Source organism: Centruroides vittatus, unplaced genomic scaffold, assembly GCF_030686945.1.
Source record: "Centruroides vittatus isolate TY-2023 unplaced genomic scaffold, ASM3068694v2 contig_1162, whole genome shotgun sequence".
NCBI lineage: Eukaryota > Metazoa > Arthropoda > Arachnida > Scorpiones > Buthidae > Centruroides > Centruroides vittatus.
In genome coordinates this window covers 38,187-63,553 of record NW_027120748.1, presented here as the reverse complement: position 1 = coordinate 63,553, position 25,367 = coordinate 38,187, and the positions used below count along the sequence as shown (strand labels likewise).

The following is a 25,367-nucleotide window of genomic DNA, read 5'->3' as shown; positions in this document are numbered from 1 at the left end:
TAATATAGAAAAATTTCCTATTCATTTACATAATAAATTATTAAATAAATAAGAATTTATTTGCAAAATTTACAGACAACTTTATATTTTAAATTAGTAATCTTTCATTTTTCTTAACCAAGATTAGGTTATAGAATTTTAAAATTATCCATAAAATAATATGAAAATAATTTTTTGGATCAATTATTTGGAAGTATTTTTCTTTTGCAGGAAGAGTTATAATTTTCAAAGTTAGATCAAAACTACTTTAAAAAAAGTCGGTAGGAAATCCTCACTTTCAGATTGGTGATCATTACAAGAATATCCAAGATTTTCAGATTATTTGAAAACCATTTCTGTCAAAGACATCCCACATTTTAAGAACATAAACCATCTACTTAACTCATCAGTGAATTATTGATTATAAGAGTTCTATCCAGTCTAAAATCGCGAAGGGGAAGAAGAGGAAGAAAAAAATATATATATATTTTTGATAGCAGTGAGTCAATGGTGCAGATGGCAAAGAGGAAAAACAGTCGTCCGTGACATATTGTGACGTTTAATGGCATCAACGTAATAATAAGACTTTACAACCACAGGCCACTGTCAGAACGTTAAGGGGGAGAAAGTTTAACGGTAGTTTAAAAACCCACACAAGTCAACCGTCCTAACTGGGGATTTATAGAACGGGTAGAGAACTGGAACGAAACTAAACTCGTACAATCGATTGCGGTTTCGCGTGCTTTTGAGCGTACCCATTATTTACGACCGCTTTAGACCTAGTTGGTGTGATCTCACTCGTAAATATCCACGCGGGTGGGAGGCTTTGGAGAATTGTATCCCAAATCCTCATTTTTAATAGCATTTGCCTCATTGGTCCGTATCGAGTGACGTCGAGCGTCTGACAAACGACATTTGCATTAATACCTGCTATTACAATATTTAACCCGTAACACTCTGATCCGAAGCTTAATAAGTTCATAAATAGGAAAATGACCTTGTCTCTTAGGTAAAGGAATCGCTAATGTTTACTCTCATCCGATTCCATAATGAATAAACGTTGTGGCATCCGACGGCACCCATCAAACATCTAGTGTTGTAGAAACTAAAAAACGTGATAGTTTTATATAATAGTGACTACAATTTAATACAAACTTCCTCTTAAAATAAAATAAAAAATGTCAAGAATCTCATCGATCACGAACGAAGTATTAATTTTAAAGGTGGAATCAGAGAGGGTCGATTTGTCTCAAGTCATTTAGACAATAAGTATAGCATTAAAGGCAGAAGGAGCCCGATACGGACTTAGAGTGGAGCGAAGGTGAATGAAGGATATGGCGGTCCGGTTGTTTAAATATCGCACAGTTTTCTGCCAGAAATACGGCTAATATGTCGAGTTGGAGTTCTTCTGTAACGGGACCAATGGCCCGACTTGGTAAAGCCAGCCAGCTTACCGGCTAGACACTGTATGTCATCCTGAACAGTATTACAGGGATTACACTGCGTACATCGTTGTGATTTTATGGGATATCCATAAGGTCGTTGGCGGCAGTCTTCCGCCTGACATACCACTCCATCGTTCGGATTAGGTCGAAGGTTTTTCCTCCTGGCTACTCTAACCGACCAGCGGGATGGGATAACCCTCATTGTTTCTTTCTCCGTTATACTGCGATGGACCGGACAACTGTCTGTCATTCATGGTCCACAACTCTGCCGTATTGTCCACCGTCCTTCCTAGTGATAATCTCGGACATAATTCTCAAAATACTTTTAGTTTCATATAATAACTTGTCTCCTCAGAAATGGCTTTTATTTTCTTTCTTCTCCACAGGTCCTATTTTATCAAACAAAAACCTTCTTAAATTATTATATCTCATCTTGCTAGCTGTATTAATGATGAACACTATGTATATATCGGATAAAGCGTGTAATTTTTCATCTATACATGTGTCATCTCGTAATTTCTTTTAACAGAAACTTATTTTTTTATGGGTTCTTTGACTTGCCATACTTACTAATAAGAGGATTGCTGCAGTCTTTGCCATTTATATAATTCGACAGACGACCCGTAGACGTTTAATTGCCTCTGCATCTGTAAAAAATATTACAATTTAATTTTATGTATATATATATATTTTTTAACATTTTACAGCCTTATTTCACACATTTAAATGTAAGGAATATTAAGCTTTATTTAATACGTTTTAAAAGAAAACATATAGGGAAATTAAAATTTTAAATTTAATTTTATAAAGCTTTGAGGTACATTATTCATTGTCGGTAAACATTTCGGATAAGTTGAGCGTATTCTTTCTTGTAATTTAATTTTTTTTTTCTTCTTTTCAGTCGTAAATCTTTGAAAATTAGACAATGGTACAGTACATGCGCTACTGAGATTATTTTTTCTTTTTTCAACCGAAACGAAGTGAAACAAACACATCCGAGTCTTCTTTGACGCTGATCGAAATAGTTTTTCGAACAAGCGGAACTATTTATGGGAGGTAAAGTAGCCGGAAGTGTCGCTACACCTGCCGACATGAATGACAAATGGAGAATTTGCAGGACGACAATAGGAATAAGTGTAGTTAATTTTAGAATAAGTGAAATTATCTTAAAGCAATTTACTGCGGTCGGAACTTAAAACAAAAATTCCTAATTAACTTATTTATACACAGAGCCAAACGCCGACCCGTAAAAAAAAAAAGAGGCGATAGCCGCAATTTGTGTTTCGTAATAACAGATGGCACCACGTTAATCCCGTAAAGACTCTCAATTCGCCGGCCGTAAAATATTACGTGACGCGTTTAATACTTTAAAAATTTATAATTGAATGTTTTAATTTTAAAATTAACCGATTAAATTAATTTCAATTGAGTAAAAAGTATTTAGTGCCGATATGGTACCGACAGGTGCGCCTCTTGCGGTTGACGTCGGAAGCTTTTTTTCGAAGTTTTCTAACCGAAAAGTTCGGCTGAATAAGCACAAGATGGCTGAAGTGTCAGTAGTAGGCAGCTGCCGGCAACACGCTTGTCTCGTCATTCACTATACATTAACCATATATCTCACTCCATATTTTAATTAATATATTCATTGAATAAAATTTGCTGATCACACTTTCTTCACTCGAAAAAAAAGTATATATATGTATATAGTTAATGAGTTTGTTTTATCTGCCGTAATCCGATTTAATTAAATACAAAAGGAAATAAACAACTTTCGAACCCTCTCGCGCCTTCACCTTTAATGTAGGGATAACTTAGTGACATCAGATATAAATACAGTATAACACTATAACATTGGCTGAGTAGTGTGAGATGACAAGCGATTATTGTTAATGGTAGAGTAAGAATCCGAGTTCGATTTTCATTCTGAATGCCATTTTTCTCTGTATTATATTTATATTGCATAGTTCAACAACTTAACTGAATAAATAATAAAATAAAGATTATTCTTATAAAAAAATTATAGCATATTTAACAGTATGATCAGATAGGGGTGCCAGCAAGGCTTTGGACAGAGTGACTTCAAACTCTCTCTTATATTTTTATTTATTTATTTTTATTAATACATGGTAATACCAAATAAGGCGAGGGATGACATATATCACTTTTATATCAAGTGTTTTGCATAAATAAAACAAAAATAAACTTCAAATTTTTGCAGCTAAATGGGTCCTAAAGTAGTGAGGTTACTCATAAGTATAGATGCGACCGCTCTTGTTAAACCATAAAAATATAAAAATTAAAGTAAATTTCATCTATATTTAGCTTGATACCCCCCCTTAAAATGGCGAAACAAGATTAAGAAAGGATTTTTTTGTTCGGTTAATATTATTTTATTAAAAAAATTAAATTATCTGATTACGAAGTCTTCTAAATTTTAGAACAAAACCTAATAGAAACTTCAGAAATATAATTTTTTAAATTATAAAAATCAATAGTCTCGAAAGAAAAAGAAAAAAAAAAAAAAAACACTTTCCGATAGCTGACTGGAGGATTAGCTTTCAGATTAAGGATTAAAGTAAGAAACGTCTCTGAATAGTTTTTAATAGTAAAAACTGGTGGAACTTGTTTTAGAATAAAAGTTACTAACGTTGTAACTTTAAAAGAACAATTACATTATTTCTACTTTTACAGTCTCTTGTTACGATTTTCACATCACGGAGTACTTCCTTACATATTAGAAAGTTATCTGGAGATGGAATACATCAGACAATTCAGGACACGATCCGGATCACGTGACACAGATAGCGGAAATATCTGATCCTGCACTCATTGTGCGCCTAATCTATCCCCATAAACTGGCCAGGAAATTGAATTTTTTCTTTCTTTAAAAATGACTGTAAAAAATTGACAACAATAAATGAGTATAGAAGAAAGATTTCTTTAGTTTTGTCGAGTCAACGAAAGCGCTTTCAACTGTATTTTTCTCCAGAGAAAACTTGGAAATTGAATGAAGAAAAATCATAACACAATAAGAACGGTAATAATGGTTATAATAATATTACAACGATTTTCAATAATTAAAAAAAAAAAAGAAAAGAGTGAGAGGGAAGGGTTCGGGTTCGATTTCACACCTCGTTGTTTACGTGTGATCCGAAAGGTGGAAGTTAAAACTAACTATAAGACTACCTGGGGACACGCGCGTTGTGTTAAGTGACGAACGATACAACAAAATCTGACAGTAAAAAGTCTCGTGTAGGCATTAAAGTAAAAACGGGATAAACAATAGAGGAATTAAAGGTTGGAAAAAGGAAAATAATAGCGATACAAGAGACAATTACCGCTAACAAGTGAAAAAAATGTCGTCATGAAAAGCTATTAACAGAAGGGCCGTTGATAGCTTAGACACAAGAGCATGTTTAGTATCGCCGATACCCATTAGGTGGCGTTGTAGGATCTTTCAGCGAGCTTGTCGGCATTTTACCGATACCATCTCCACAGAAATTCCGACTCTGTCGGCTCCTGATGTATTATCGCCAGCCGGCACCGAGTATTTTTATACCTTTTACACGTGATAATTGTGTTTACACGCAGAAAACCTTCTGACGTATTTCACTTACCGTTCTAATCGGCATTCTTTCACCGAATTCCTCTTTCTCGATGTGATTGGTTGCTATTTTCAAATCTCTTTAAATTAACTAATCGAGCGTTAAAATAGAATTTTACCTAACTTTTAGGAAGAAAAAAAAATAAAATTCGAAGTTGGAAAACTTATAAAACTCGTTTAATTTCAGTTGTTTAAAGTTGCCACTTAAAAAAAAAATTGTGGAAGAGGAGGGAATTGCGCTTTTTAATGCGTTTTATTGACTTCAATTGCATGGTTTATGAAGACTTTCATTATTTTTCATGCCCGAATTTTTGTATAAAAAGAGGATTTTTAACCAATTAGAAAGTTTGGCGGACGAATTTTTGTTGTTGGGAAGTTGGTAATGGTTAAAAGTTTGCAAAGAGGGACGAATCAGTTATGAGGAGAAGGCATGGACACTATTGCATGTTATCTCGATGTCTGCGAAGATTTGTGTTGTGCCTGATATAGTAGATAACGGCACGGAATGTTTTGTGGCACAAACACTTGATTCTTTACAGAAACGCACATTATACATTCCAATGTTAAGGTATGTATGTTCTCTTAATGGCGTCGCATCTTGTTCACAATTGCACATACGTGACAATTTTAAAGTAGATATTAATTACTTCGGGCTATTACGGATGCCATATAAACACTTGTAAAATTAAGTATATAACCCCGCTTATAAATTTTTAAAAGAATTTTACAAATAAATTCTACTGCAAAACAATATTTCTTGTCAAGTTCCAAAAGTTGGCTCTGGAATGATGGAAGAATAGAATATGTCCTTTAAAGTTGTTTACTTGCATGCATATCTAGAATGCTATATTTCACTTGAAGTAACGGGAAAAAAGAATAAAATCTCAGGAAATAGAGAAAGTAGATAAAGATCTTACTGTGCAATAGGTCAAGAAATTTCTCTGGGTTGTGAGCTAGTGACACAATATACTGCCTACTTTACTCCTTAGTGTGAAGAATGGCTTTTGTTGGCTTGATGTTTAACTGCGCAGATAAAGAATTTTAATAATATTTCATAAAATATTTCTGCACAAATAATATAATTATCAGTTTAAACTCATAATATATGATTTATTAACGCTTTCCACTAATCAAATTCATGTACTAGGAACGTATTTTTGATTTAATCGTCGGCAATGTTTACTCCACAAATAATAATAATGCACTCGCATTATTATTTATAGGCTTTATAAATGCATACAAAAATTCTATATATTTTTTATTTATGATATTACCGAACATACTAATAGGCCTAAATATTTATGTGTAGTAAATTGAAATGATAAAATCGATAAAACTTCCTACAAAGTACCACAAAAATATCAATTTATATAGTTTTTTTTGGGGGGTATTTTTAATGTTATCCTACTGACTAATCAATACGTTTGGCTCTACAAAACTTACGATAATATATAATTAATTACCGTGTATTTTCTATTTATGAACACTATGCAATAAAATGTATTATTGGTTAAAGCGAATTACTTAAAGAGATTTTCGTCTCCAACCTCTGTAACACACAATCGAATATAACAGATAGTTTTGTCTTAGACGTGACATTGGCCACCTTTGAGGCGCCAGCTGACAATAAGACGTCAGATGGCTCAACACGTGCTAATTTTACACAACATATGTCGCAGAATCACGTGTTGTCAAGATGGCTTCCAAAACTACCTGAGCTTGGATTATGCCCAGGAAAACAACAGGTAATACTTTTTTTTTCCTTTTCCTTTGTTTGTTTCTGTAATTGCAATTCAATCTTATAATATTAAGTAAAATATGTAGTTAGTCAACGGTCGATATCTTATCGGTTTCAAAGTTTTATTTTTTATTACAACCGTAAAAGTACTTTGGCAACCATTTTAATTTTCCTCTGGAGGTTTATGGAAAAAGATAGGTTTTAAAGAGATCGATTTTGTGAAAACAGATAAAATATATCACTCTGTTTGGTAAGGAACTGTATAAACTTCGAATGATCCTATTATTTTTATCTTGATTTAATATATATATATATATATATATATATGAAAGAATTGAAATGATACTTGCAATGTTTATAACTATTTCACTAACTTATTGATAATTATTTATAGATTTATCAAGAGATTAAATCGATTTATAAAAGTAAAGATTTATCTTCAATGGAGTTAGAATAAACATTACTATCTTAATTAACAAATGCTAATTTTTTGTAAGAATATTTTAGAATTTTGACCGAAAATTAACTCGTTGTATCATATTTAATCGTGTTTCTATATCATTTATAAAATTTAGAATAATTATTATGCTCTAAACCTTAATAGGCCGTTTAAATCGCTGTCAATGTAAAGATGATATATAATGTAAACTAATTGGATTACTTAAATGAGATAAAGTCGTTATATGTATAACGCGAATTGGAAAAAGGGAGCTTAGGAACTCTAAATGGTTCCCCACAGAATACATAAATTAATATTACGATACTACATTACAGGAAGCTTGATAGACATATTCGTTTTCCGGTGCGTAACCATACAAGTACGGGTTTAACAGTATTTTAAATAGCATCAATCTATCACGTTTTTATTAATTAATTAGTGAATACTTCATAAAGATAAACTACTTAGCTGATATTTCTTACAAAACATAAAATTCTATTATTATTCGGAATTAAATATAAATAAACGATTGGAGGAAAGATAAAGATCTCATTGTTCGACAGATTAAGTGGAACGTTGAACATTAAATAAGTCGTATCGAAGTTCTCACGTCGCAAATTTAGTATAGTACAGTATTAGCTCATATACATACATACGAGATAATTTAGTATATAGGGCGATTTAGTATGTATACACTCACATTTATAACTTATATTTATATATATAAACATACATACACACGCAAAATCGTGCTAGCCAAAAAATATCTATTTATGATCTTAAAAAATATTATCTACAATGTGAAAGTATTTTGGCATAATTTTATAATTAATTTAAAAAAAATTTCTCTCTTAATAGTTTATATGGTGTATAGCCTAAGTGTTTGGTGATTTTTATTAGACAATTCATATTATTTTAAACTGAAACTAAGTACATTATTATTTTTGAAATTTTGACATATTAATTATATGTATAGATATAATTAAAACTATTATTATAATTAAATAATTAAGTTAGTAAAATAACTGACTTTGGAAGGGAAGTAGTTTCCTCGATACATCAGAGATCGGAATCAGCACTTCATACACTAAAATTTTAAACCGGTCAACAAACACAAATTTAATAACAAATATATACAGTATAGCTTTAGTTTATAACACAAAATCCTTTCTTTTAAAAAAAGAAGAAGAAAAAAGAAATTCTTTATCTAGAGAGGTTTCAAATAAATTCGTGCCGTTACAGGACTGGAATAGAAACCTTGTCATCCAGAAAAATTTCAACAGTCCCCCAAAGTTAGACAAATAGACATAGTTCAGTCGGGTGATAGGATAGGCGCCCTACATTAAAAAAGGGACGGAGTTCTGATAAAAAGACAGAGAAACAGGACAACTTTTTATCGGACCTTGTCACCATAAGTCAACGTGGATTCGTTTAGTATGGAAAATAGAAAATCAAAAGAAGCGTGAAAACTTCGTTTCTGGTCAAAATGTCGAAATAGATATGAAAAATAAAAAAAATTAAACAAAAAAATCTCTCTCTTCTGTTGATTTCCAGTTTTGCATATCGCTCTTCTGTTGTTCGGATCTAGAGAAACCTCTCTCTTGTAGCTTTAATTATAAGATTTAACAGATTTACATACACCGAATTCAAATATAAACATGTTTTAATTAACTTCTACATTAAAAATTCCATAAAAGTTATGAAAATGCAAACATTTATTAATTGAAACGGTGAGTGGGAAAGTGGTATGAGTGAGTTTCCTTTGTTAAAAATACAAAAAATATATCCATTAAAAAAATGAAAGGGTAGTAAATATAGGTAATATACAAATAAATATATTTAATTTAATAAAATATGGTTTTTAATTAAAGTTAAATTATATCACATACATTCAAGTTATAGTACTTTTCACTTAACTTCTAAATTAATCTCCCTCTAGCTGTAAGATACTGTACACAGATATTCATTAAATCATAAAATAAATTAACTTGTTATATATCATTTAATAAAATATTTAAAGCAAATAAATTCTGATATCTTAAAGCTGAAATAATTAATTTTGTTTTGGAAGAATTAAACTAAAATGTGTTTTGTAGCGTGCAATTACTGGGTTGAAAGGCCTACAAAACGTAAATATGTCGTTAAAAATATTTCGTGATCGTCTAGCAAAAATAAAATAAAGATTTTGTTTATCGAGAGCATTTTTAAGCAATCACACAGTCTCGATGTCAATCGACGAGACACGCTTTCAATGTGTTTCACGTAGCAACTCATTACAGCATGACCACTGAGTTATGACGTCACGTCACGAACTATAACGTGACGTGGTTTTCTATCCCATTTACACGATGAGGCGAAATTTCCGAATCACGAGATTAATTCTTACTAAAAAAAACACGATAGTTTAATTAAACGAATGCTATTTAATTCTATAATAATTAATGTGGGAGGGAATGTAATTAGACATATTACAGGGAAGGGGATAAGATTTTTGAAGCGGTTAAAGAGAAAAATGACACGATTTTCTTCCTCATAATTTGACTTTTTCAAGACAGTTAAGAAAAGATATTCATCGTCGCTCACTTCTTAAGGGTTCCGATCGGATAGAAGGACTGAGGTACTGTACCAAATACGGCTCGAGGCGATAAGCCTTAAATGTAGAACCATTAGTTGGAATGGTAGATAATGGGTTTGGACATTGTTTCGTTATGGTGTACGTAATAAACGTGAGTGGCCAAGTTTTAAAAGTGGTCACTTTATCCCTCTACGCCGCCATTAATAGAAAACTACTTTCAAATTTTATAAGAAACTTTCATAAAATTGATTTAATCGACTTTTTTACATCTTTAAAAATTCTCCATTAGCCTAATTTGATTCGCGTGTAGCATATACACATCTATTACTTTACTGATTATAACTGTCTAAAATTTTTCATAAATTACTTATAAGCTTATTTGTTTCATCTCCTGTTTTTTCTATTGAGTTCTATCACACGTAAGCCCCTGTAAAGGGGGCTTGTCTGGAGACAAGGGAGAGAATGAAGGGAAGATGCCACACGAGTAAAACATTACGTAATGGCTTCTGCCCTACTTATGTCTAAAATTGCTAAAATATGAAGCTTTAATTCGGCTAATTAACGCTTCGTACTTAAAAATAAATCGCATGCAGCTGTCAGGTAGGGTATTTTTTATTTTTTAATACATTCGGAAAATTGGCGCAATGTTTCTCTTAGTGTCTATCAATAGTAAACTTTTCCACATTGCCTTTACAGTAAAAGGACTTTTTTCGTTGTTTTAAATAACTAAATTTTAAAAGAAAAAATAAAGAAATCGGATTCTTTGTAATCTTATCAAGGAATTCCCTAAATAGCGCTCTATAATGTGTCTTTCGATACGTCATTAGTTGCGAGTCAAAATGGCGTCAAATATAATTCCTATTGTAATTAGTTTCAAAAATGGCGGCTTTTGTTTTAAGACTGTCGATTTCCTATTCCTGAAACGGTTCCATTGTTACTATGAAAATGTGCCAATGATATGAGTGACAGCAACAGTGGTGTAATTCCACCTTAGCTAAAGGTGATATATCTCGTTGGCAGCCATTGCTCTCATTACTTGAGTACACATTCGCATACTTTACTTCTTCAACAATCTCCAGGCACGTTTGATAAATACCTATGTCTAGTATCGCGGCGTTTTCCTATCATTCTTTGTCAGTCTTTTTTGGTGTAAATCAACGATGTCAGTCGTTTCTTTCGCTTCAACGAAAGTCTCTTCCATTCAACATCGTTCGAGTGCTTATGATATGAGAAGTAACTATGAATCTACTTAACGGATATCCGTCAATAATAAATTAATCATTTTGACTGCTTTAGCGAGAGAAAAAAGAAAAGGAAAAAAGTTATTTTACTCCATTTTATTCTAAATAAACACGTCTTCCACGTTTTATATATAATTTAGGATTTTTAAATGAATGATATTTATGTATTTTAAGCGGAAACAGGAGATGAAATTGCAAATTTTATTTAAATTTAGGCATAAAATGACAATTTAGATTTTTGATTCTGAATTGGTAAATCGATAACGATTTTAAAGTTTCTTTTCCAGGCATAAAATATAGAGAATTTTTCGAATTTTGACTATATTCATACCTGAACATAGAATAATTTACCAGCTTACGTTTCAATCAACATCTGATTTGTTTCGCGTTAAAAATATACATAAAAGAAATTAATTTCGATAAAAATTTTTTTAATTTTAAAACTATAAAATAAGAGTAAAAAAAGGTTTAATATATCAAGTGGCAATTTTAAAATATAAAGTTTTGTTTTTAAAAGTCCGTTCTCGTTAGATGAAATTGTAGTACTCGTTTTGCTTATTTAATATAAAATTACGCTAAATTTAATTAAATAATTAATCATTATTAATATCTTAATTGTAGTTTATGATGTCCTAAGTCAATTTAAAGGGAGTGTTTGAGTTTAAATTACTTTTTAAAGCCACCGTTTATACTTTAACAATTACCTTCTATCAAACACTCATAACTACTAAGATATGTAACTTAATGTTATAATAAATAATATTTACATAGTAATGACGATAACTAATCTACATTTACATTTCTCTTACAAAATATTACAAATAACTAGCTTACAAGTCTAATTATTCTACACTTAGTTAATCTGGCTTAAAAATTTGCGTTTTAAGTCATAGAAGTCTCGTTTAAAATGTTAATTTACAATAAAATTATTAAGGATATACAAAATATTTCGAAAGATATACGCTTATATTACATTTTAATAGAGGTAATTGTTAAATTGGAAGCATTATCGATCGATTTATTAGTCACAAAATTCGTTTAAACTGACCAAACAAATCCAAGTTTCTTAAAGAGATGCGATACTCCCAAACAGGATTATCTTGTGTGTTTAAGTCATGCTTCTATACAGAAAACTAGGCTAAGAAGGCAATTATGAATCTAAATTGTCCACTTTTACTGGTAGATAAAATCAAAACTGCCTTTTTATCTCGGCAAATATCTTTAAGATATTTTCTTTTATAAGAAACGTAACTTTATATATAATTAATGGAACGTGTTTTATATGTAAAAACCATAAGGAAGTTTTTATTTATTTTAATTTCTTTTTTTGTTCTTCTTTTAGATCAACTAGTCATTAATCATCATCTCTAAGTAAAATGTCTAAAATTAAATTTTCTTTGTATGAATAAGGTTCATATACCACGCAAGAATCCATTCGTTTTTGAATCACGCTTCGGCTGTAGAAAACAGGTGAGTTAACCATTATGTATAAGAGCTCTCACGAAAGAAAACGTCTTTTACATTTAAATAACCCATAACACGCAATCAATGAGCATTTTCCTTTCAAAAGAGGTTTGAAGATATTCGCAAAACGTCAACAACTGGAATTTAATTGCTTAAAAACACTAAACATTCGATAGAAGTCGAATTTGAGGACCAAAAACTGGGTAACAGCTTTGTAATTCGACAATTACACTGAAGTGTTTTCGATCGCAGTTTTTTTTTTTTTTTTCCTCCCCCTTCTGACGTTATTCGAATTTTCAATAATTTTATTTTGTAGAATTTGTTTCTCATGAAAAATCAGGATGTATTTTAGTACGGAGTTAAAATCTTCCAGTGAAAATATCTTAACTTGACACTTTTCAATCTGCCTGCGAGTCCTGTAGAGGAAAAGCACCGAGTAAGACAAAAAAAAATCTTCAATAAGAAGAAGAGAAAAAACAAAAAAAGGGGGACGGAGCTCTTCTATCGCCGACGGATCGCCGAGAAGAAACAGTATACTTTCAGCAAAAAATTAACAAAATGTAGCCCGGAGCTAAAATTACGCGGGTAAAGAATCGGTTCGGAAGCAGTTTAATGACAATAGTTGGAATGAGAGATGAATAAGATAAAACGTCATCCGCTTCCATCTGCGCCATTTTCATCTTCAGATTAATTACGCATCAATTCTTTAGGGTAACTCAGATAAAGTTAGATAGATACGGCTACAAAATGGATTTTCGACGGTCTAAACTCGAGTAAACATATGCTTTTTAAGCCTATTTCTGGAGTAAAATACATTAGTAGCAGTGGCGCGTTATCCTACGGAAAAAGGGAGGCCTCCACCAACAGAGGCCTCAAACCAATCTGTTATAAAAAAAAAAGAAATATATATTTCCCTTAAAAATTCCCTCGAAGAAAAATGTCTGAACTGTACATGGGGGTCCTACTTCAAATTTGTCTGGGCCCCACGAAACCTGGTTGGTAGATATTTTCGATCACTTAAACTATTCATTTAAATATCAAACGATTAAACGTGGAAAAGTTGACTTTAATTTCTCATAACTAATATTACACGAGATATTTTTAGCCCAAAATTTGAATTCACACCAGAACAAATTTATCTTTTATCCAAAATAAAGCTGGCAGATGAGACGAAAGCGAAGATTTATTCTTTTTAAATATTCGTCCGGTCGAAGCTCTGTTAGAGAACAGCGAAGCGAAAAGGAAACTTTGAACGAAAATTTAAATAAAGAAAGATGAAACTAGATTAACGTTTGGATGTCGAGTCGGGGATTGAATTTATGGAGGAAATTCCAAAGTAGATCTTCTCCAAACACGATTTGATCTAAAAATCGTGTGAAAGTTGAGCTTAATTAGTTTATAAGTAAGCGAAAATAGCCCAAATGAAAATAATATTGTGGGCTTTACTATTTGATTCTCACTTTAAAAATTGCCAAAATTTTGATAGCGCCAGGATGCGAGAAGAATCAGGTAGAAAGGAACAGCTGCAGAGGAGAAAAACAAAATACTTCATAACACATAGTACAGTAAGTAGATAAGCAAAACTCTTAAAGCTCGTATTACCAAACCTTTTACAGATATGAGGTCTAATATTAGTTACCGACAGAAGTGGAGTTAAAGATCTCAACTTCACTTCATTATCTGCTAAACGCTGAGTTAAGACTTTTTCCCACTCCAAATGGACTCAAAAATTTCAATAAATATCATACGGACTATTTGGCTAGAATCGGCTACTTTTACTTTACTGTTGACGTTTCTAAGGTTAAAAAAATAAAGTCGGATAAGAGGGGGTGAGAGTGAAGAAATTGAAAGAAGGAAAAAAAATCCACATCTCCCCCACTTGATTCACCTTTTCAGACTCTCATGCATTTTTAAACAATACACTAAGTGCTAGCTTTGTTTGCTGTGGGGGAAACATACTATCTCCCCCTACCAACCTTTAACAACTATTTGCGACACGGAGTCTGTTTTACAGAAATCGATTTTTTTGCCCCGATATCCCCCAACCCATGAGAGAGAGGGTGGGATATTGTGATTAACCCACTTCAGCTTCGTAGCTGGACCATTCAGTCGGTCACGATTCTTGCCTTCTAGGTATTTTAAAGTAAATGAACAATCGTATATGGAAATCTAGCATTCGCCATTTATAATATCTCTCTTCTAAAGTCGACACTTACATTTATAAATCCCAAAAGGCGGATTTAAAAATTTACTGGTCCCCCTACTCTTTGGGAAATCCCTTGTTTCCATTAAATGGTTTTTCCATGCCTTCCCCGCCAGTATAAATGTTATATAATTTAATTTTCTATCCGTTACGTTACCTGATATTAGTTCTAGTGCTACTTTTTGATCTACTATTGATGATCCGTTTCTGCTTCTTTCCCCTTAGAAACTTTATAATGATCGTAATTAATTCGTGGTTAATAGTTTAACAACAGATTTTACTTAAAAATTAAATCTTTTCAATAATAAAGAGGGGTGGATGACATCTGAAAACACGAGAAAGTTAATAACAGTTACTCTTATTCTATATTTGTAATTAAAATATTTATATATATATATAAACAGATATAAACATTAAAAATTTAAGATTGTATTGATTTAAGTCACCTGATTGAGACAAAAGATAAAGAGAACATAAAAACGAGCTTACTGACCCAGATCAATGCAAGGAAACCATTCAATATCAACTTGGAAGCTACTAAGCCTGTTAGTAAGATATGTTCTACCAAATCTCCATCAACTTCCAAACTTATGCAAGATATTGATATCAATAAAATTGAATCGTGGACCCCCTGCAATTCTATCTTTAAGGTAAACATATGTGTCATTCGGGAAAGACACCAATTCTAAACACCCACGACTCGCTCGTACCGCTTTTTTTTAAAGACACTAATTTAAATAGATTATTTACATTTAAAAAAAGGTAACATTTATATATGGCACGAAGTTATTTTTGTACTTTTTTAGGACGAAAAGTAACTTATTATTTTGGAGAAGCCATAACTTAGTACAAGAAAATCCCTACTGTACAAATGAATCCCTATATGACACAGCAAACGAAATTGCCTGCAGTAATACGACTTGTTAACGATTTCTGCCTCAAGTAGATAAAAAATTATCAATCGGACCTGGGTCAGTTCGGTTGCTTTTACCTTTAGGGTACCGTCATTACGTCTTGGGTCCAGCACCTGGTCGTTGTTCCAATTATCTTTGGTCTCTGTTGTCTGTTGTGTTAGGATTCTCATATTTTACTCTTTCTCCTTTTAACTCTTACAACACAACTAATCTGCAACTTTCAATGCAACTTATAAATACATTTGTTTATTCGTTATAACTCGAATATATTTAGAATTTAAAAAAAAATAATACGAAGGTTAAAAAAAATCGATCTTTAATATAGAACGCGAGTTGTAAGAGAAAAGCAGTTTTATTTTAGGAAAAATGCTAAGTATTAAAGATTTTTAAGCAATTTTTTAAAGGAGATCAAAGAATTAGCCACCGTATCGGCCTTCCTGTTATGTATTTTTAAATATGTACTAAATTTGGCAAAGGTTGACATGTGAGTGGCGTGTCGAATGTTTCTGCTTTTAAAATTGATTCTAACTTAAGTTTTAAATTATAGGCGTTTGTACTCTAAAATTACATTTTGTATCTTTATATAGGATTTTTAATATTTTTTGTAAGTTACACCTGATTAAAACCTGGCTCTTCTTCAACCGATTTCGAAAAAAGAAAGGGGGAAAAAGAGGTAATTAGAGTATAACCATAGTGTCAATATAAAAAGTAGTAATAAAAATAACTGATTAAGTGCTATTGAAGTGTCAACGATTTCTATCTAACATATAACAAGCCAGGCAGATGTTACGTTTGGCTGCGTTACTGACACAAGCGAGTCATAGGAGAGATTTCTCTCTACTCTTTTGTCCGTCACAACTGCAAACACAAAGTTGTCCTCCAAGTTTCATTCCAAAAGGCAACTCATGCGGGAAACTCTAACATCTTATACATAATTCCCTTCATCACTTTTCCTACACTTCCGACAGGATAGCTTAACAAACAGTCTTTTAAAGAAGAACGTTAAAGGATGGCTTAATTATGATTAAAATAAGAAATATTTCTTATCCTTAATCAGTTCGGAAATCTAGTTTTTCTATGGCATATTAGGTAGGCAATTTTTTATATTAATAGTTTTCGAACAACGTTAATGAGCAGAAAAAATAAAGTATAAAAAAAACACGTTTAAACGACAGGTTAATGTTTATTAGTCTCTACTCGAAACATATTTTTTTGAAAAAAAATTAATAAATTATATTAATAATAATCAATTCTGAAGATGGAGGGAAAACTTTACCCTTGAAAAATTAGCCCTCCCTTCCGAAAATAATCTGAAAGTAAAAATTTACCCTATCCACTTAAAAAACTTAAAAAAAAAAAAACAAAATATTCCATTAAAAAATTCACATTATCCTGGCGAAAATCTCACGATTCTAAAGTCGATAAGCATTCGAATTTTGTCTACAAATAACAATTATTATAGGCCTCCATCGAGTTCAAAGTTCAAACGTTGAATTCGAACTGTGCGCAAAACTATACGATTTCTAATATAACCTTCCTTTAAATCTGTAATAACGTCATATATTTAAGTCATTAAAGAAAACCAAGATAACAGTCATCCCCATCGGTTTTTGCCTAGTTGTGAATAGAGTTACATTCCCTAACCTGGCCTCACACACACACACGTTATAGTAGGTTAAGTCGGCGCCTACCGACATTGTTATATTGTTAGGAGCACATATAGCCCACCTCCCTCTTATTCCCATGAGGAAACAAAGATTTAATTCAACAGCGTAAGGATATTTTGGCAAGAAAATAATACCTTAACTGATCAAGAATGTAGATAATTAGAATGTATTTTTATTAATTCGAAAACAATTAAAGAATAATGACTAAACAATACTACTAGATAAGTTTGTACCAATTCTTGTAGTTGTACGACTCTTTGCGTCAAACTAAAAATAATCAGAGAAGGGAGGTCTTTTTTCCCTCTTTTGATTTTAGTTGTCTTTGCCAATCAGAGAAGGAAACACTTGACATATTCAACTATCCGTTCGAAATTTTTGGCTCGCTGTATCGGTTTTGTCTTTTCTACTCGGGGGATCCGCTCGAAGGAGCTAAATGTAGTCATCATATATCATAGCCTGGATTTTAAGACGACTGACAGTAGCTACGAATTAATAAAAAAAAACAAAGAAAAAGTTTACCGTTATATAAAATAAGTAGTAAACTAAGTGACGTTGTGTGACGCGGAAGTTTTCGCTTTTCCAGTCTACGTCCCTATGATTAATCGTGTTACAAAGGTCGAAAGAGGCTGAAGTAATCTGCATCATCGGATAGTGTTTGACCAATAAGAATAGAGCTTGCAAAATCTCATTTTTTATAGTAGGATTAAGCACGTGATGGAAGTTAACCAATAAGGAAAAAGCGATACATTTTTATTTTATTTTATTATTGTTATTTTCTTTCTTTTTTTCCGAGCATCTTCGTAAATCGATCATAGAATAAATATTTGCCAATATTTTTCTCGGTTTTGATATATAAGGAAAAAATTTCTTCTTTTATATTTTGTTTTATTTCATTTTAATTTCTAAGCCCAAGAAACGAGTGAAATAAAAATAAATATAAAAAGAAATCAGAAGTTGAAACAGAAAGAAGGGGGAAAATGTTTCCGATCTCCGGTCTTCTTGTATAAAATTGGCATTACTTTTCGATCCCAAATATGAGATTTTGGCAGCTCAGAGGTGTAGCTAGTGCTAGAGATATCACTTGTAGGGAAGAAAAAAACCCAAGGCTTACTGTTACATAGTCAACAGGGCACCAGTGCAACCACCAGATTTCCGATACGCTCAAAAATCGATTTTTCCCCCTCCCCCCGGTATCAAGTTGTGACAGGACCACCTTTCTAAACTGGGGCCTGACATTTCGCACCAGTGAACCTACAGGACCCTGGGTGTGTCACGTGACATAAGTTGACGATCGTAATGTCCCCTTTTTGCCGGACTCGAGGAATAATGCTCGGTCCATTTCGCCTCTAACTTAAAGGTTACAGGGAAATAGTGCGACAAGGGGAAGAAATGGCAACTATTATGACCCGACCGGGTTCAAAGAAACGTGTAAACTCTACGTACAAACCTCATCAGACTTTACGGTGCAAGCCACATAAAACTATTTACCGTTATGAGCTAGACAATATTCATCATGCCCGATATACCGATCCGTAAGAGAAGGAGGGAAAAACCGTTTTTCCCTATTTCTTCCCCCGTTCCCTTCAAAAGTATTTGTTGCTTTTTTACGGCTATAGTAAATCTCGACAGGTAAATGCGACTAGAGGGGGTGGCACGGTTGATTTGGCCGCTGCTTTATCCAACTACTTCTTAACAGATTTCTCTCCTCGACACTAGAAAAGAGATTTTTATAAGCACCCTCGTAAAGTTTCTGTTTATTTAACACTTTGGGGATTTTTTTAATAATTATGCGCTTAAAATCTGACTGAATATTAATTTTATTTTTGATGAAATGTTTCCTCTTACCTCCTTTTCCCAGTTAAGTTACGATATAGACTTAGAGCTCTTAATTCCAAATTATGGATTTAATTAAGTTTATTTTTACAAGTTTTTGATTAGAATCTGTTCAAAATTAGATTTTCCTCTAAGAGGAACATATGCAAAATGTCACGTGTCCTCACATTTTGTTCAGACTTTCGACAAAAGCTTCTAACACAACTCTATTCATCTGTATAACTTGAAGTTTTAACGTGGGATTTTTCAGAAGAAAACTTAGATACGAAAATATTCCATTATTCAAACATTAATAATAACTTTAATAAATAGCATTTTAAAGTAAACAACTTCGGTTTTGATACTATTAATAACTTGAAGATATCGTGACTACGAATTAACGAGTAAAAACAACGGTACGTATCCTTACAAGTTTCCCAATATTTTAGATCTGTACTTGTTCTGTATCATGGAAGTTACTCGATATTACAGTCAAAAATTCGTATTAAATTAACATTAAACAATCAGATCATTTAATTATGTATAAGGGATATTAATTATCTTGATAAGGGATAATTATTAGGGCAGTGGTTATCAAATTATGTAATATAGATTAATAATAATAATAATTGAAATTTCTGTAATTTTAATAACTTAAATTTATAATTTACACATGTAAAAACAGTTGAATTATACAAATAAATTAATAAATATTTAAAAATCAATTATTTTGTTTTAATGTCAAAGTTCATTAGTTTCCAAGCAATGGATCTCTTGGCTCGCAAGATTTTTTTTTCATAAATTACACTCGTGTCCTGTAAAATTTAACATTGTAAATATAATTTATAAGAGTTTTATTACCTGTTATTAAGGTTTTTCACAATACACATTTGCCAAACTTTATTGAAAAGTAGCATTTCAACATTGGCGAATTGTTTCCGTTTACGGAACTCAATCCAACCAAATTTCTAGAAAAATTAATCAACCATCAAGTAATAAACAACGGTGTCTTATAGAAACGTATTGTTTAACTGAATCAGTGTCAAGATAATTAAAGACACGTGTTCTATTGAGACATTAAACAACATGTAGACCCGTGTGAAGAGTGGTAATAATTGGCATGTTTGAAAGAGATATTTCCAAATTTATCGAAGCAAAAAAACAAAATGAAAATTATTTATAAACAACTATTAAATTAGAACTACTTGTGCGAGAGAATCGTACACTCGAAACACTAAACATCGAAGACCCCTTCAGCCAAAATGCCTCTCATCATCTCCTCGACCAAAAACAAATCTTTAAAGAAGAATTTAAAGATCAAAAAAGGAGGAGGAAAAACAAGATCCACTTATCAATTTCCCTCGTTATAATTCTTTCCTATTCATCTCAAAAGTAGACTTCATTAGTTTTCAGTCAAGTGGTCCGAAGTAACATCATTCAAAAATTTGCTCTTCAATAATTTATCCTCGGGCAAAACCCCATCTGGTGGAAAGAAGAGAAATCTTCTCAAAATATATGAAAAAAGAAGTTCGTATGTGGAGTTCTCACCTCTTCTCGAAACTGTTAATTGAATCTGGAAACAATCGCTATTCGCTTTATATATATTTACAGTTGTAGAAATCCCTCGCAGTCATACAACTCGACGAATTGAACATGTAAATCTCTACAGGAATACAACACGGGCAAAACGAGTAATTTCGCTTTGTACTAACAAAACCGCAGCTGAAATCGATTTCCACTTCTCATCCTAATAACCACTTTTACTAGGCAAAAAGAACTTGTCTCAGCTAGTCCTGTAGTCATTGCCTGCATCCCTCTCCCTCCCATCACACAAACATCTGTGGCTCCCTCCGGCGGATGTTTCTGTCAACAAGAATCTTTCAACCCATCTGATTTAGGCCAGTAATAAATGAACCTTTCCATTTATGTGACATAAGGCCTTAGATAGGCCCCGTTTCGTTCCCTTTCTAGCTTAATTCCTATCGTCTTCTCGTACCAGCCGTTGTACAGCTTCGCGCTCTGGCATTTCCAAAGTGTTGAATGGCACGTAAATGACAGGCCTTGTAGCAAATTTATACATAAAACTACAATAAAACAGTTGAAAAGTTTGATTCATTACGTTACTTTCATATAAACTAGCATCGAAACAGAAACAGTCTGAAAATTTGTACTCCTCAAATGACGTGTAATTGCACGTTTAAATTACCAATTCTTTGAATTTAAATGATTAAAATCAGTAAGATTTAAATGAAATTTCAAGATTTTGTGGAATTTTTATCACATTTTAACAATAATTTGTGAATTTAAAAAGAAATTAAGCATTCAAAACAACTTTCTCCAACTTTAGTTTTAGTTTCTCCATTTAAAAAACAATTAGAAAAAATATTTTAAAATATAATATTAATTAAAATACAAGATAAAGTTTTCCATTGTCACAAACGATTATAAATAAAAGGTTTTAAATAATAATCTATCTAACTTAAGCCATATACATAAGCTATTAAAGTTGCAATTAAGAGAACACTTTTTTCATTTATTTAATTTAATTAACTTAGAATTATGACTTAATTATTTCGATATTAGTTTAAATCTTCGATAAACTTAAATTATAATATTCAAACTTCAATAAAAAATAAATAAAATAGCTTGTTTTCTCGTATAAAATCTCTCTTCAAATTCATTTTATCCTTGTTTAACAACCACAAAAAAAAATACGGAAATTTCAAACTTATAGTAGGAAAGAATAGAATTTAAACAGAGCAGGTTTTAAAATTTTTCGTATTAATATACAATTATTGGAAAGAAATATCATGAATCCAAGTTAGAAGATATTAACTAGTGCATTAATAGTTTTGTTAATGATTAGCATTAGCGCGTTATAGCTTGGTGGGGCCCAGGCAAATTTGAATTAGTGTGTCCCCGTGTACAGTTGAGGGAGAATTTTTTTTGGGAAATCTTTTCTTATAAAAGATCGGTTTGGTAATTGCCCGAGCCCCCATCGACAGGGGACCTCTTTGCTCATAGGATAACGCGCCAGGTGATTAGAATCTTATTTATCACACAGCCTATGAATAACTTTAAAAAACTGATATATTGAATTGAGAAGCGGAAAAAATGAAACACAATTCGACTGAGAAAAGAAAATGAAGAGAAAAATAAAAGTTTTTGATAGAGGTTTAAGACGACTCATCGAAGAAATATTTTTCTAGGAAAAGTTCCATAAGCACGAGAGCTCTAAATCGAATACTTCCTATAAATTTTTTCCCGAGCGCTTGTCATAAGAAAGTGAAATTCGAACGATAAAAGAAAGCTAATTAATCTAAATTATGAATTTAACCGTATAGCATCAATTTAAGAGGTTTAATAACTGAAAGACAAAGACTAGAACTCAATATCCCGTACTGGATAGACAGAAATCGAATTATAGTTAATACTAGAGCGGCATTTTGCTTTACGACAATAGAACGGTATCCTATAAGTTTAATTCGTTAAACAATTTATTAATAAAATGATCAAAATTCATTTTGCATCAAAATTTGCATAATAACTTAATTTGTGCAAAAGTTATAAATCGGTTAATGGTTGTAATATGGTTAAAAAGCACGAAAGAACTGCTACTAATATGAATTAGGAGGCAGCTAACTTGGTTACAAGCTTGATTTCACATATCGATTGATTTTGGCTTACTTCGGCTTAGTCATTTCACTAGTTAGTTCTTGTGGGTAGAATAGGAGGCCTGTAGTATTATTAGTGGGGAGTTTTAATACGGATGTTACGGTTATCTCCCTCCTTCCTACAGATATTTCGATTTAGATATCCGCCATAAATATGGTGAAAATAACCCAAACGTACTGTATCAGTGCATAAAAGTTTTTCATGTTCGACTTCTAACAGGCCTACATTAATTGAGCTGCAGCCATTCTACTTAAACCAGTTTATAGGCTATTTTTCGTCGTGTATACACGATTTAAGTTTTTATTTTGAATAATTATTCTTACATTTCTGCACATCAAAAAGGTCTACTTACATGCTTAATCAATATAGCTACATTATGGATATTATGTTATAATTCAAAAAATATATAAAACATTTGTTATTAGAGATTATAAAACAAACTGGCACATATTTAAAAGTATTTTAAGTTAGAATAAATATATATAATAGGCCTTATAAACGCTTATATAGACTTTATATCCTATATATGTAGTCTATAAGACCTATGTAAGCATGAAAGAGATATTTACAGCATATTGTTTACGTAAGTATCTTAAATAATATCTATCAACATAATCTTTTATATAATAGAATCAGACTTATATTAAAAAATCTTTGAATTTTTTCCCCTATTTCGAAGATAAATTTCAGCTTTTAACTCGAATACCTTAAGGTAAATTGAAACGTCATTTTCTATATTATATTAATATTTGTAATCTATATTTATACCAATTGTTTATTTGAAGCATCGAGACAAATATTATAAGAGTTAACGTATTAAAAGTTATACAGTATATTTACTAAAGCATTTAAAAAATTTATATGGAGAAGGATACGGTAATAGTGAAGCTACACTTTATAAAATGTAGATTTTTGTAATAATACTCCGTATAAATTTTTTTTTTATATAGAGTAATATTATTAGAAAAATCTAAATTTTATACGTCGTGGCCTATCTCGTATTCGCAACTGAAGTTTAATTTCGATACAAGCCAAAACTTCTTATATTAAATATTCGTGTGACATTGTGCATTTTATGAATTATCAAATGTCACCAAAATTAAATGATTATACATTAAATATTCATTACTTTTGGTAAATACAGTCACAAAAAAATTTATAGATTTTTCCTCTTATAATCGGGATCCGGAGTCATAAACGGTGAAATATAACGAGATGCTAACACTACCATAAAAAATAATGCTTAATTATGATTTATAAGCACTGTAAAATGTAACGTAAGATAAATTTAAATTTATATATCCTCGGTTCTATTAAAATTTATTTAATTTAAATGATTTTGTGCAAAAACATAATATTTTTTTTTTTAAGTAAAAATATTGAGAATTATGTCTTAAACACTAAAGAAATTTTAAGTTTAATAATAATTACTATTATATGCTGCTACCACATTAATAAAATAGCTAACATAATTAATGTGTAAAAGTATTTGTTTCTTATATCTTACCCCAAGTTCATTTATTAGCATCAGACAGTAAGATACAAAAGCTATTTTATCAATAATTAACTAATTTAAATGACTAAAATTTGTTCGTGTCTTCTGTCACGTTGACTTGTTGCTAACTTAGTCAAAGTGAAGCTTGTAAACAATACTTGTATAGGGCCTCATTACTTACGCTAGTCTCACATCAAACAATTGCAATCGTCTGTTGTACCATGTCTAAAATTAGAGACGGTCTAGTTGACTTGACTGAACAAAGAGAATGAAGGAAAGTGAGAAACAGATGGTGTTTTAACAAATAAACATTCGCAATACAGCCCAAAGGAGCATAGGTTACTGAAGTGTGTATAAATCACTGTCACACCTTGACATTATATTTCCGATTGTCACCAGACTGTTACTACTGCTTTCTGTTAGTGGATGATCCCAGGTGTAAATGTTTGAAAATTTAAATAGTATATTTAAAAATTTGACAGCTCTTAAAGGATAAAAAATTGCATATAAATGTACACTCGTATATACAAAAGCACATTATTCCAGTTTGTTTATCTAAATAAGAAGTTAAAATCACATCTCTTCTAGCATCATTCTTTCCAGAAGAGAACTTATGCGGTAAATGGGGGGAACTAGACCCTCAATTTTACTTTTTTTATTCGATTTCAGCTACGAAAGATGGTTTATAGATTGTAAAAATTCACAGCAGTTTTCAATGATGTTTATCTGAAATTAAAATTGCTATCAATCGTAATGCTATTAACTAGTCGTTAAACTTTTAAAGGAAATCTAAATAGTAAACTGATTAATTGAATAATTGTTATGATTTAGGAAGATGTTTATGTACTGTAGGTTAGAATGAATGAAAATCATTCCAAGTTAATATACGCATTTATAAAGCGAATAGTTTGAGTAGCATGCACATTGCCTGTAATGGATTTTCTAAGTTGGAAATTTCAACTTTTTGTTTACTTATTGTGATGTTGACAACAATAATAATTAAGGCAAACGTTACATACCTGATGCAAACACCTACTGTAGGGGACGGACGACAAAGAAGACTAGGTGCACGTGATAAACCGAGCTCACTTTACTCCATCGCTCTATTGGCTGGCA

The 25,367-nt window shown here is 31.6% G+C and overlaps 1 long non-coding RNA gene across 1 annotated transcript; it reads right to left on the bottom strand.

Annotated features, from left to right (window-relative positions):
* Window positions 1-141: 141 nt before the first annotated feature.
* On the bottom strand, window positions 142-25,367 carry LOC136980967 (uncharacterized). Its single transcript, XR_010881631.1, has 3 exons — window positions 25,271-25,367; window positions 5,946-6,051; window positions 142-2,071 (listed from the first exon to the last, which is right to left on the bottom strand). It is a non-coding gene; the product is annotated as an uncharacterized lncRNA (long non-coding RNA).